Genomic DNA, 14937 nt, shown 5'->3' with positions numbered 1-14937 from the left:
TCATCGCCCGCCACCGCCACTCCCACCGCGGCCCGGGAGCCCGCATCCGGCCCCCGCGGCCCGGTGAGCGCCGCCGCCGCCCGGGTCTCGTCTCCCATGCCGCGCCGCCACCTCCCTCGCCTCCGGCGCTCCGGCCGCCGAGCCGCCATCGCCGCCCCGCCACAGTTCCTCGCCGGCCCCGCCGCCTCCGGCCGCCACACCGGCCTCGACCGCGCCGCCCGCCGTGCGCCGCCACGCGGCCCGGATCCGGCGAAGATCCGGCCGGCCCCTTGCTCCCCCAGCCACTCCGGCGAGCTCCAGCCCCGCCGGTGAACAGTGCGTGCCGCTGCCTCGATCTGCGTGCCGGGTCAAACCCTAGATCCGGTGGTAAAATTTCGTCTAAGTCCCAGATTTCTCAGATCCAAATTGTCATGTTCGTGGCCCCGTAACTTTGCATCTGTAGCTCCGATTCATGCATATAGCATATCAAAATGTTCATCTCAGAGAGTACATCATTTCATTCCATCGCATCATTTTCATTTGAGCTCATCTTGATGCCCGAAATGCTGTTAGAAGAAGGCTACTTGAGATAATTGTCAGATCTGCTACTCCATTTAGGTTTTTGTCATTTTTGCCATGATTAATGTGTGCATGATATGCCCTGATGCTCTACATGTGTTTTGTTAAGGGTTTTGTCATCTTTCCAGAGGTGCAACCCATGTATTTTTAGGATGTGTGTGGTGACTTGTGCAAGCTTGAAAAGTGGTGCACTTGCTAATTCTGTTTTCAGGGACTTAGCAATTCCACTAAGTCCTTGATCTGTTTAGCTCATGTTGTCATATGTTCATGCTGTTTCCTAGTGATCCGTGCCTCTTTTGAGGATGATCAGTAAGGATGTTTTGTTAACCTTGTAGCGCTCTATCCATCCATGTCTTTGTTTGCAATTATGGAGCACCCTAGCTTGAGTCAATCGAGCTCTATTTTTGCTACTTTGTGAATCTGGGCAGATTGTCAACTTGTTTGCAATTTGGCGATGATGTTGTAGTTGATCCGTGCATGCTATGCTATTGTTCTTGCCATGTCTAGCTTGCATTTTGTGCCTTCTTGATGGGTGTATGCTTGTCTTGCCATGACTTGCACCGTAGTGAGTGCATCGAGCTCGTAAACATGCCTACTTGAGTTATATTTCAGCATGTGCCAGTTTTCACTAAGTCTGAAAACTGATTATGTTTTTGCTATGTTCACATGCTTGCAATTGTATTTTCTGATCCCTTTTGGCTCAAGGTCACTAAGGGACTTTTGTTAATCTCTTTGAGTAGCTCCATGCCATGCTTTCTTTGCCATGTTCAGGTCCTGTAGCATGTAGTTTTGTTGCTCCGAAGAGTGCTACCTGATCTGAAATTCCAGACAAGTGTTGATTTCACTAAGTCTGAGATCTGTTTGTCATATGCATTTTTGCCATGCTTGTTTGAACCTGTTAATGGATGAATTGGCCGTAGCTCAGTGCTAGACTTTTGTTAAGCATATTGAATGCATCCCTGACATGTATTTTGTTGTCATGTTTGGGTGCTGTAGCATGTTCATCTCATTGCATTTAGTTGGCTACTTGCTGTAAATCACAGACCGGTGTCATTTTTGAATCGCTTGCCATTTCCAAACCGTAACTCCGATTCCGGCGTTCTTTATATCGTTTTCAAGCGATTTCATCTCATCTTTCCATTGGCACACTTGGATTTCCAAGTTGAGGCCAGGTTCTTGAATTTACTGTCATATCTTGCATTTTGCATCCCGCATCGCATCCCGCATAGCATATCATCATTGCATCATATTGTTTGTTCCTTGCACGTGGTTGATTGTATCCTTGTTGCTTGTTTGGGTAGAGACGGGAGACGAGTTCGCTAACGAGGAGCCCGTTGAGTTTGCTTTCGAGGATCCAGTCAACTCTGACAACTGTGCAGGCAAGATGATCATACCCTCGAAATCACTACTATCTTTGCTATGCTAGTTTTGCTCGCTCTTTTGCTATGCCATTGCTACGATGCCTACCACTTGCTTTCAAGCCTCCCATATTGCCTTGTCAAACCTCTAACCCACCATTGTCCTAGCAAACCGTTGATTGGCTATGTTACCGCTTTGCTCAGCCCCTCTTATAGCGTTGCTAGTTGCAGGTGAAGATTGAAAGCCGTTCCTTGTGGGAACTTTTATTTACTTGTTGGGATATCATTATATTGCCATGTTATCTTAATGCATCTATATACTTGGTAAAGGGTGGAAGGCTCGGCCTCTCGCCTAGTGTTTTGTTCCACTCTTGCCGCCCTAGTTTCCGTCATATCGGTGTTATGTTCCCGGATTTTGCGTTCCTTACGCGATTGGGTTATAATGGGAACCCCTTGATAGTTCGCCTTGATTAAAGCTTTTCCAGCAATGCCCAACCTTGGTTTTACCATTTGCCACCTAGCCTTTTTTCCCTTGGGTTCTGCAGACTCAAGGGTCATCATTATTTTACCCCCCCCCCCCCGGGCCAGTGCTCCTCTGAGTGTTGGTCCACCTGTCAGCTGCCGGTGGCCACCAGGGGCAACTCTGGGATGGCCTACCCGTAACTAAGACAATCTGAGTGTGCCCTGAGAAAGAGATATGTGCAGCTCCTATCGGGATTTGTCGGCACATTCGGGCGGTGTTGCTGGTCTTGTTTTAACCTGTCGAAGTGTCTTGAATAACCGAGATACCGAGCCTGATCGGAACGTCTTGGGAGGAGGTCTATTCCTTCGTTGACCGTGAGAGCTTGTCATGGGCTAAGTTGGGACTCCCCTGCAGGGATTTGAACTATCGAAAGCCGTGCCCGCGGTTATGGGCAGATGGGAATTTGTTAATGTCCGGTTGTAGATAACTTGAACCTTAACTTATTTAAAATGAATCAACTGAGTGTGTTACCGTGATGGCCTCTTCTCGGCGGAGTCCGGGAAGCGGACACGGTGTTGGAGTAATGTTTGCGCAGGTTGCTCTCTAGTTTCTCGCTCGCACTTTGCCTCCTCTTCTCGCTCTCTTTTGCGTTTAAGTTAGCCACCATACTTGCTAGTCGCTTGCTGCAGCTCCACTCATATTTTACCTTGCCTTACCTATAAGCTTAAATAGTCTTGATCGTGAGGGTGCGAGATTGCTGAGTTCCTGTGGCTCACAGATTACTGTTACACCAGATGCAGGGCCTGATGATTCCGCTCCAGGAGACGCGTTTGAGCTCAAGTGGGAGTTCGACGAAGACTCTCAACGTTACTATGTTTCCTTTCCTGATGATCAGTAGTGGTGCCCAGTTGGGGTGAACGGGACCGTTGTCGCATGTTGGGTTCTCTTTTATTTTGGCGCCGTAGTCGGGCCATGAGTGTTTGGATGATGTAATGTTATTTATGCACTTGATTGACGTGGCGAGTGTAAGCCAACTATGTTATCTCCCCTTTCATTATTATATTACATGGGATGTTGTGAAGATTGCCTAACTTGCGATATATGCCTTCAATGCGATTATGCCTCTAAGTCGTGCCTCGACACGTGGGAGATATAGTCGCATCGAGGGTGTTACATAGTCGGAAAGTCTAATCACCTCGACGTTGGCCCGAAGAGCGGCACTAGCATCGTAGGCAGCCTGACTGCTCTCGTGCACTATCTTCACCCGCTCCATCATCATATCAGCCTGTCGGATGGCTTCCGCAGCCGCTCCCGACTGGTTGTCTGGGACGGGGTAGCTGGTAAAAAAATGTGCAGACGACCCAGGTGCAGATGCTTGAGGCTCCGCGGTGTGGAGTTGGATAGTTGAAGGAACCACAGGAGTGGTCGACCGTGTGGGGTGCCCGCTCGGCAAGGGTGCAGCGAACGTCATAGCGGCCCTGCCCGCATCTTCAGCCTGACAGACGGGAGACGTTGCAATTGGTTCCTGCCGAGCCACCCTGCAAGTTGTTACCTTCTTGCTCTTCCTAGGCTTAGGAGCCACATCTTCGTCGTCGTCCGGAAGGTCAATGATGTTGGGTGGAGCTGCAAGACAGAACATTCGACCCCAAGTGAACCACTCGACCCTAAAAGGATCAAGAATCGAAATCGCAAGAGTTCATACCTGGGTTAGAGGTCACCGCAACCTCCATTTCCTCATCCCGGTACTGGTATGAAGAGGTCCCTAGCGTAGCAGCACTGCAAAGGCCCGCATTCAATCGGTTACATCCAGTTAATTGAATCCACATAAAGGACAAGTCAGATGGTTACCCGGAGATAGTAGGACCGGTCACTTTGATCCGAGGCAAAGCTTTGGGCGGTTTGGAAGAGATGGCTTTCGACACTTTCGGCGCTGGAAGCAGCGCGGCCTTGGATTGCTTTGGACGCTTCTCAGTCGGCGTCGGGGAAGACGTCCTGGGGCGCTTCGAGGATTGCTCGATCGGCGTAGCCACCAAGTCCGGAGCGCGTGCTGGGTCATGAGTGTGCTTGGACCTCCTCTCCCTGCGAGGAGGCGAGTCGACTTCTTCCTCATCGGTCGAGTCATCGCTCTCCTCGTCTTCCTCGACTTCTGAATGCTCCTCGCCGCTCTCGCCCACACTCCCTTCTTCTTCAGCGCCGGGGTCCTGCACTCGTTGGGCATCGAGTACATTTCGATGAGGGCCTGAAAGGATAACAATCAAAAGACATTCAGTCAACCACAAACGGGACATCACGTGGTGAATCGGAAAGATACTTGATAAAACAGAAATATACCTGCTCCAGCTGGCGCGAGTTGTCGAATGGAATCACCCTCCTGGATCCCCGAGGGTTGTCTTTGTTGCCAGTGATTCCCCTCAACCAGTTCTCCAAGATATCCTCGCTGACCTCCTCCGGGTGGATCCGAGTGGTATCTTCGAGCCCAGAGTACATCCACATCGGATGGTCGCGCGCCTGAAGAGGTTGGATGCGTCGATCGAGAAAGACCTCCAGCAGATCCATCCTGGTCACTCCATCGCGGACAAGCTGGATGACCCGTTCGACCAGCTCCTTGACCTGCGCCTTTTCTTCTAAAACTACCTTCAGGGGAGCAGGCTTCTCCACTCGAGCCAAGGAGAAAGGAGGAAGTCCAGTCGACTGGCCAGGGGTTGGCTGATCCTTGCAGTAAAACCAAGTCGACTGCCAGCCCCGGGCCGAGTCAGGAAGGATCATCGCTGGGAAAGTACTCTTTCTCCTCATCTGGATCCCCAGACCACCGCACATCTGGATCACCCACGTCCTCTCGTCACTCGACTTGGCCTTTTTAACCGACTGGGATCAGCAAGTGAAAATGTGTTTGAAAAGCCCCCAGTGTGGTCGACAGCCCAAGAAGTTTTCGCACATGGACACGAAAGCGACCAGATAGACTATGGTGTTCGGAGTGAAATGGTGGAGTTGAGCCCCAAAGAAGTTCAAAAAACCCCGGAAGAAAGGGTGGGGAGGCAGCGAGAATCCGTGATCTACGTGGGTTGCTAAGAGGACACACTCACCCTCTCTAGGTTGCGGCTCAGTTTTGTCCCCCGGGAGCTGAGCCGACTTGTGGGGGATCAATCCCCCCTCCACCAGGTCATTGAGGTCGTCCTGCGTGATTGCTGAGCAGATCCAGTCGCCCTGGATCCAGCCCGCCGGCAGGCCGGACCTCGACGAGGATCCGCCCTGGCTGGTCCGCTTGCCCTTCGCCTTCGTGGTCGCCTTCTTCGCGCGTTCCAATGCTGCCGTCTTGTCCTTCCCCATGGTGGCGGATCGAGCTCGAGCGGAGGTCCGGCGACGAGGCGGAAGCGAGAGTGGCAGAGGGATCGGGAGAAAGAGAAGAGAGAATGGGGGCGTGCGGAGCAGAGGCCTGGCCCGAGACCTTTTATAAGGCCTTCCACCGAGTGGCTGACTAGTGGACCCAAGCGATCTAAACAAATCCCGCAACAGTCGCGCGCGCAGTACGTGGTGAAAAAGGTGGCGTGGGGATCGAGGAGACTTACCTAATCCGTCCTGATAACCTCGTTTCCTCCCGTCTGGCGCGATTCCCAAAATTTGAATCCTGCGAGATCCGCGGAGAGCGGAACAACCTGTCAGACTGAAGACAAACACCCTCTACATCATCATTCAGAATTCAACCATGAAAGTTCACTCGACAACAACCAAGAATGGACCAAGGCGATTGAGAAAGGAGTCGACGTCGTCTCCTCAACTCATTGTTTCAGGACAAGGCATATTCGTAGCCCAAAGAGTGGGTCGGAAGTGTTCTCGACCCCTTCCTCACTCAAACCCTGATCCATTCGGGGGCTAATGATGAAGCTATGTACCTAGGGTAGGGTCATGGATCTGTCCAGCGTATCCTCCCCAAGGACATCTTTACAAAGAATCAGAAGCAATCGAAGAGAAATCATCATCCACTCGACCGTGGAGATGCGCTCACTCGACCACCTTGAAGACACTCGACCACCAGAAGATGAGGAACCCTCCACTCTGCAACAGTTAAGACTTAAACCATAGCATTATGAGCATTTATGACATTTACTGTAGACATTACCTGTAACGCCTTTCCTTTATGAGCATTGAACTCTGTGTAACGGAGGGGAGCCGGGGTCCTGGCGCACTCTATATAAGCCACCTCCCTCCTCTGGGACAAGGGTTCGCACTTTTGTAAACACACACACACACACACGTATAATCCAGTCGACCGCCTCAGGGCACCGAGATGTAGGGCTGTTACTCCCTCCGAGAAGGGCCTGAACTCATAAAACTCGTGCGTACAAATACTCCATAGCTAGGATCTTGCCTCCTCATACCTACCCCCTATTCTACTGTCAGTCTTAGATCCACGACAGATGACATGTTCAAGTTTTATGCAATTTTAAGAAAATGTTGACAAGAGCATTATGAAGCATTTGTCATCGTGGCGGAAACAAAAAAGGGGTGCCACGACAACGATAACGAAAACGGTGCCATGGCAGCGTTCCGGTTCCGGTAACTTGATTGAGATACCGATGCAATGGAGAAGTGTGCGGATGCGTGCAAAAGATGGTGGGGCGCTCCCGGATTCCGGGTGTCCCACGAGTTGGCGACAAGGAAACGAGTGACAATTTGGACACGGTGCAAACATGAGCATCCCAAACATCGCAAGCATTCGTTCACGGACGTCGTCTCGGGGTTATACGTTCAAAGTGTGCAAACGGGATGGCTCTCGTTCGGAGCCAAGTAGAGGAAGTAGACGTTCTCGGGACGTTTGTAGTGGAAGTAGTCGTTCTCGCATGCTCTAGGGTCGATGGTAGAGGTTCTCGCGATCTCGGCGACGGTAGTTGTACATGTAGGCGGTAGACGAACTTGACGGTTCCGTTACCCGGTTCTTCGGAGACGGAAGTAGTCGTAAACGTTCCGTAGATGTTCATGTCATCGGTGTCGTGGTACTTGGGGTCTTCAGACTCTCAGGTCCCGTTCTTGCGATGAAAGTCATTCACGTTTGTTCAAAGAGGTACTAGACGCACCCCGGATCTGTAGTCGTACACGCACGTAGATGAACTTGGCGGGTCATCGACGTCCTGGTACTTGGCGTTCGGTGCGGTACTTGATGAATCCCGAAACGGTCTTTGGCGTCTTCACGCGTAGGGGTACTTGGCGTTTCCGCGTCGTCGGTCTTGCCGGTCCCGGACTCGGCAACGTAGTTGTGCAAGAGCGTCATCGGACTTGTCGAGTCCGAAGTCTTCGAGGGTCTTCGTGTAGCCGTTCATGTCATATTCGGACTTGGCAAAATGCACACCGATGGTAGTGGAACTTGCGTCGGTCATCGTGGTACTAGGGCCCTGATCTTGGCGTGATCCAAAAATAAGACACGACATTGGGGGAAGACCCGAAAGCGCTCCCGGAGGCAAACGCAGGGTCGTGCGCAGCGGTCGGGGAACTGCTGCTCGATGTAGGGGGCTGGTGAGAAGGGACCTGCAGGTCATCGGGGCTTGGCGCGCCGGCGACAGAGGACGACGAGGTGGCGAAGGAGCAGCTCTGCTTCGAGGAGCTGGTTCTGGTGGCGCGACGAACGGCAAGGTAGAGCAGGAGCAGGGGCTCGCCGGCAGGATAGGAACGAGGTGAAGTGGGGCCGGCGACGATGTTCAGAGGGACGGCGAGGTTCGACGACGGCACACGGGGTCGCGCTGGCATGGGGAGGCGCTGGACTTGGGCTCCGGCGGGAGGGAGGATGAGGCACAAGAGGTCGAGGCCATGGCGACTCGACGGCGGCGCACGGCGAACAAGCGGGAGGTTCGCAGGTCTCGGGCGCGGCGTGCAGAGGAGGCAGAGGCACAGAGGATGCAGGAGGCAATGCGCTCGAGGAGAGGGAGAGTGGGGATGGGGAACGAGGTGGTGGTTCTTGCTCCTCTCTGACTGTGGGTGGATATGAGGGAGAGGGGGAGATCGATCGAAAGGACACGGGCAGGAGGCGGCGGCAGGGAAGAGATGAATCGGGAGAGAGAGGATTGAGCGAGGCGCTGCCGTTCTCTCTCTCTGGCGGTGCTGGAGGGAGAGATCGAACGAGGGGAGAGGGAGCGAGGGTTAGGGTTAGAGCCGGTGCGGGCTGGCATGGGTCGGCGCTGGTGTTTGGCCTAGGAAGGCCGGCGGCTGGATGGGCCTATAGGCCACTGGTGGGAGGTGGCTGCTGGAGGCCCTAGTGGCCGGCTAGGCTGGGCCTCTCTCTTCCCTCTCCAACTCTTTTTTTCTTTTAACTAAATAAAAGAAAAGAAACTTGGAAGAAAAGCTGAGAGGGATTGCAGTGGAGTTTGGACATGAAGTAAATTTTCTCAGAGTCACAAAAATGAACCTGATCCACGAAAAATGGAAATGATCACATGGGTGAAGTTTGAAACGAAATCATTTGAATTTAATTCAAATGGTTTTGCATAGGAAGTAGGTGATAGGGAGGTCCAAAAATGTTGAGGTTTTTGGTGGAGCTCCGGAATATGATGAAAGAAATATATGGCCATGTTGGAGACCAAGAATTAAGATAACAAAGGCATTGGGATATTTTGCAAGTGTGTTTGCGGTAAATCCAAATAATTGGAATATTTACTATAGCTCTCTAAATATCGAGAGGATATGTTGTAAAGAGAATCACCATGTGAATTCCCTCGGTTTAAATGGGTCGAAGATCCATATGGTTTATCTAGTTGAGATGCAAAAGACTTATGACATGATGACATGATGCAAAGCACATGATGCACCGAACCAAAACGAATCACCCGACAACACTCGGAAACATGGAAGGCATCTGAAGCTCCGGTCTTGGGGCGTCACAACACTCCACCACTACGTACGAGAGGATCTCGTCCCGAGATCTAGGATGGCACCGGAGGGAAAACGGAAGAGAAAGAGAAGAGGTAAAACTAAGTTGCTTCTTTGACAAATGAGTGAAACCAAAAGGACCTTGAGAGGTTGAACAAATTGGAAGAAAGAATGCAACGAAGAAGAACAAAGTTGAAAACCTCTGTTAGAAAAGAGGAACAAGGAAGAACAAATTCGGGCAGCACTCCGGTTGAAAAAGATAGAAACTTGATAAGATGAGAGAACTTGAGCAGAGGGCACAACACTCCGGTTAAATGGATAAGCAAAGAAAAGAACATGATCTTCACAACTTGAGATGGAGAGAGTAGAGCGAAACATCATAATACCTTCGGAACAATTGTAGGAATGGAATCAAAAGAACGGAGGAGAAAACAACATCCTCTACCCCAAATGAGCTTGAAAAGCATATTTAGGAGAAGGGTCGAACGTAGTTGTTGGAAACCCAACAACGAAAAGGAAAAGCTTGATGTGGGCTTATGGAATACATCTCAAATTATGAGGTGACAACCAGCCACTTACGAGAAAAAGAATTGGATTGATATGAACAAGGAGACGAGAAACTTATTTCATCGGGAGGGTAGATGAAGAACTTGGACCATATATGAGCATCACAATTAGCGACAATCCTTAGGGAAGGCTTTAGGTGAAATATAACCCAAATAACTCCACTAACGAGATTGATGGATTTAAAATATTTCATTCTTGTGAATGAAGAATGATATATTACCACCTCAAAGATAAGGGAGAACAATTGCGCTCCGGATTGCAAGATGAAGAATGCTTGAGCTCCTCTGAAAAGAATCTCAATGAACACTTCGAGAAGTAATTAAATCCTTGATGAACCATCATGTAGAACATCCATGAAGAACTCTGGTAACAAAATGATAACGAGAAGAAAGGGAAGTTGAAAACACAAGGTGAAACCTTGTAATGACTTAGATGGATCTTCGTGATGATATAATTGAGAGAGCTTGGAATTCCGGAAAAGAAAGATGAAACAAATGAAACCGAGAATTTGATGAGCCTCCGGAATAGGGAATTGAGTTCACTCGATGAAACAAGAATAAGAATTATGCTATGTGTATCCTTCACCAATTAAATTGATGACAAACAATGGATTTGGCATACTACTTATTCCATTGAAAAGGATTAAGAAGGGATATGGCGCAAACTTGAGGAAGTCTTCAACGATCCACCGGAAGGATTGAAAATGAATGAAGGAAAGATAAAGAAACACCGGGTAAAATTAGAAAATGAACGAAGATGCTTGCTAGGATTTAGATACATGAGAGCGAAGAGATCATGAATTGATTACAGGATATTTGATCGATGCACCAGTAAGATTTCGAGAATGAAAGCTGAAAGCTGAGAATGAATAAATCTGAGATAATGGCCTTCGGAGAATCAAACTGAAAAGAATCTTGAATAGCTCCTGATGGGTGAAAAGGATTCTCACAATCGAAAACAAATATGAGAGGATGGCAACAAGCTAGCACCATGAATCTTGAAGAGAATGAAGCAAGATATGGAGGAAAAACTCTTCTTCGGTCTTCAAAATCCTAGAAAGAAGACGAGAAACACCACCATGAATCGTTTAGACACTCTGGAAGAATAAAAAGCGAAGAGGTAGAGCCAACGATGAAAAGAATTTGAAAGATCTTGGAGAAATACATGTGACTGATGACAATTCATTCTTACGTCAAGCTTTAGAAGATTTGAGAATATCTCCGGGAGAATAAGAAGAGTCAGGTAAGATCCTGGAAAAAGACCTGTGGGTTAGGGCCCACTCAAGAGAAAACACCGTTGAAATGACTTAAAAGAGAGGTTGCACCGGTTGAATTAAATGACTTGAATGAGATAACATCCTCGAAAGAGCTTGAATGAATGTAGAGTGGAAACACGAATCTTCGAGATATCTTGAGCACTCCGGAACACATGAATAGCGAGAAATGAATGAATAAGAGGAGCACCGGCAAGAGAAGGCATTTGAAGGAAAGAATATGATCAACACTGAAATCTTGGATTGGATCCACCGGAGAAGAAAAGAATGCAGAATATTGATCTTTAGCTTCCTTACCACCTTCATGAGAATCACCGGATAAGAACATTGGTAGAAAGAATGGATTGGGTTCCCATCAATAAAAGGATACTTGAATAAGAAAACCGAGTCCTTGAAGAAAAAGGGTTGGGAGGGTGGGAAAAACAAAAGCAACTTGGAACAGATGAAGCAAACACCGTTGAGAAGAACTGATACTTGATCTTGCGGATGTTGAAATGATCGGATCCACTTGAAGAGAAGCACACCGGTTGAAAAGGATTGACATGACAATCTCGATTATCAAGAAGGATTAGTATTCGCATAGGAGTATGAGAACACCGCTTAGGAAAGGTATGGAATCAACTCTTGACTTCGAAGCAACTCGAATACCACAACTCAAAACAAAGCAAAAGGATTGGCTTGCAGAATAAGCCGGAACAAACATATGATAGAGATTTCGTTCGAAGTTTTCGTGGTGGGGCCTACACGGGCTTGATCGTACAACACCATCATGTACAAGGCAGTGCACATGACATACGAAGCATCCCCAAGTCAGCATAGCCAAGGACTCTTTAAGACACAACGAAACCACTGTAAAACCAACCGTGGATAGGCGGACCACTAGACGTCGAACCCCAATCTCATATCACACATCTGTCGGAAGGATATCCTAAGAGCTACTAGATTTCCCACTTATAAACTCCCGAAACTTTGCGGTTATGCAATCAGGTGTTGGGGATATAGGGGAAGCATAATATCTCACTCAAAACTAGCAAATCCTACATCCAACTGTATCCATCCTTCAACACATAACCAAGAAACCTTCAGAAATCATTTACCTGAACCTTTGAAAAGCATCCGTTATACGAGTTATGGCAATACTCCCGAACTCCCGCCCCAGTACTGGGTGGCGTCGAGGTTATCTCACCAACAACTGCATAAAAGAGATTTTCGATGTCGGCGAACTCAGGTATTCCAAAACTGCAACGATAAAATTGTGACGACAACACCACGGAGCTCAACTCCTCGGGACACTGCCACAACCCCTAAATGTCAGGAGGCACCAAGAACAATGTTCTCATCACAAAACCATCGGAACGATTCCAAGATACCCGCGTGATACTAATTTTTTTAGTGAAATTTGAGAAGAGAAGAGTCAAAACTCTACGTCAGGATGCCTCACCAGAGCGACGAAGGGACTAAGGAGTAAAAAGAATCCTACTCTCCGATATATATAATCCTAAATGACTCAAAATATTTTTCTATACTCAACAACGCCAGCGATTCGATCAAGCAGGGGGCTCCTAAGGTCGGGGAAGGCTCTGATTACCAACTTGTGACGCCCTTGATGCGGCTATATCTCCCACGTGTCGAAGCACGACTTAGAGGCATAAACGCATTGAAAGCAATGTCGCAAGTGAGGTAATCTTCACACAACCCATGTAATGCATAAGAGAAAGAGATACATAGTTGGCTTACAATCGCCACTTCACACAATACATGAATAAAGCATTACATCATCAAGATACAATCAAGGTCCGACTACGGAACCAAAATAAAAGAAGACTACCCCAAATGCTACACAGATCCTCGATCGTCCTAACTGGGCTCCACTACTGATCAACTGAAACGAAACAACACAATGAACGAAATCTTCATCGAGCTCCTCCTTGAGCTCGGTTGTGTCACCTGCACGGTATCATCGGCACCTGCAAACTGGTTTTGGAAGTATCTGTGAGTCACGGGGACTCAGCAATCTCACACCCTCGCGATCAAGACTATTTAAGCTTATAGGAAGGGTAAAGGTATAAGGTGGAGCTGCAGCAAGCGACTAGCATATTTGGTGGCTAACATACGTAAATGAGAGCGAGAAGAGAAGGCAAAGCACGGTCAAGAATCTATGATCAAGAAGTGATCCTAGAACAACCTACGTCAAGCATAACTCCAACACCGTGTTCACTTCCCGGACCCCGCCGAGAAGAGACCATCACGGTTACATACGCGGTTGATGCATTTTATTTAAGATAAGTTTCAGGTTTTCTACAACCGGACATTAACAAATTCCCATCTGCCCATAGCTGCGGGCATGGCTTTCGAAATTTCAAAACCCTACAGGGGTGTCCCAACTTAGCCCATCACAAGCTCTCACGGTCAACGAAGGATATTCCTTCTCCCAGGAAGACCCGATCAGGCTCGGAATCCAGGTTACAAGACATCCTCGACAAAGGTAAAACAAGTCCAGCAAGACCGCCCGATGCGCCGACATCCCGATAGGAGCTGCACATATCTCGTTCTCAGGGCACACTGGGTAAGCAATCCGTACAACTAAAACCAACCCTCGAGTTTCCCCGAGGTGGCGCTGCAGGGGGCTTTAGTTTGGACCAACACTTAGACAAGCACTTGCCCGGGGGGGTTAAAATAAGATGACCCTCGGGATGCGCGACTCCAAAGGGAAAAGGCTAGGTGGCGAATGGTAAAACCAAGGTTGGGCCTTGCTGGAGGAGTTTTATTCAAAGCGAACTGTCAAGGGGTTCCCATTATAACCCAACCGTGTAAGGAACGCAAAATTCGGGAACATAACACCGATATGACGGAAACTAGGGCGGCAAGAGTGGAACAAAACACCAGGCATAAGGCCGAGCTTTCCACCCTTTACCAAGTATATAGGTGCATTAATTAAATAAGAGATATCGTGATATCCCAACAAAATATCCATGTTCCAAACATGGAACAAGCTCCAATCTTCACCTGCAACTAACAACGCTATAAGAGGGGCTGAGCAAAGCGGTAACATAGCCAAACAATGGTTTGCTAGGACAAGGTGGGTTAGAGGTTTGGCTTAACAATATGGGAGGCATGATAAGCAAGTGGTGGGTATCACAGCATAGGCATAACAAAAGAGCGAGCAACTAGCAAGCAAAGATAGAAGTGATTTCGAGGGTATGGTCATCTTGCCTGAGATCCCGCAAGGAAGAAGAACGAGTCCATGAAGAAGACAAACGGACGAAGTCGAACGGATCCTCACAAACGCGACGTTATCGGAACTAACCCGAAGAAGCAACACCGGAAAGAAGCAAACAACATAATAAACAACCATCACATAAGCATGGCACGATGCGCAAACAAGTATGATGCATGTCCGGTTTAATGAGGCATGGCATGGCAAAGTGCACAAACAACCCTACAAATTAAGTGGAGCTCAATATGCAACTCCGTTGCATATTGACGAAACATCACATTCAAGTTATTTAGTTCGATCTCGTTTATGTACCCAACAATATTAAATATTGTTAAGCATGTCAAGAGGTGAAACATAAAGGGATTATCTATCTAAACAATTTAAATGGGGCCGGATATAGCAAACAACAAATCCGGTAAATCCCCATATGCATTAGTAAATTAATGCAAACAACAATTTAAACCATCTTAATGTTGTTAACATGATGCGGATGACATGTTAAAGTTTTATGCAATTTTAAGAAAATGTTGACAAGAGCATTATGAAGCATTTGTCATCGTGGCAGAAACGAAAAAGGGGTGCCACGGCAACGATAACGAAAACAGTGCCATGGCAGCGTGCCGGTTCCGGTAACTCGATTGAGATA

Source organism: Triticum urartu, chromosome 3A, assembly GCF_056163025.1.
Source record: "Triticum urartu cultivar PI428250 chromosome 3A, HENAU_Tu73, whole genome shotgun sequence".
Lineage (NCBI taxonomy): Eukaryota > Viridiplantae > Streptophyta > Magnoliopsida > Poales > Poaceae > Triticum > Triticum urartu.
The sequence above is the reverse complement of the archived record's forward strand: the minus strand, read 5'-3'. Positions refer to the sequence as shown.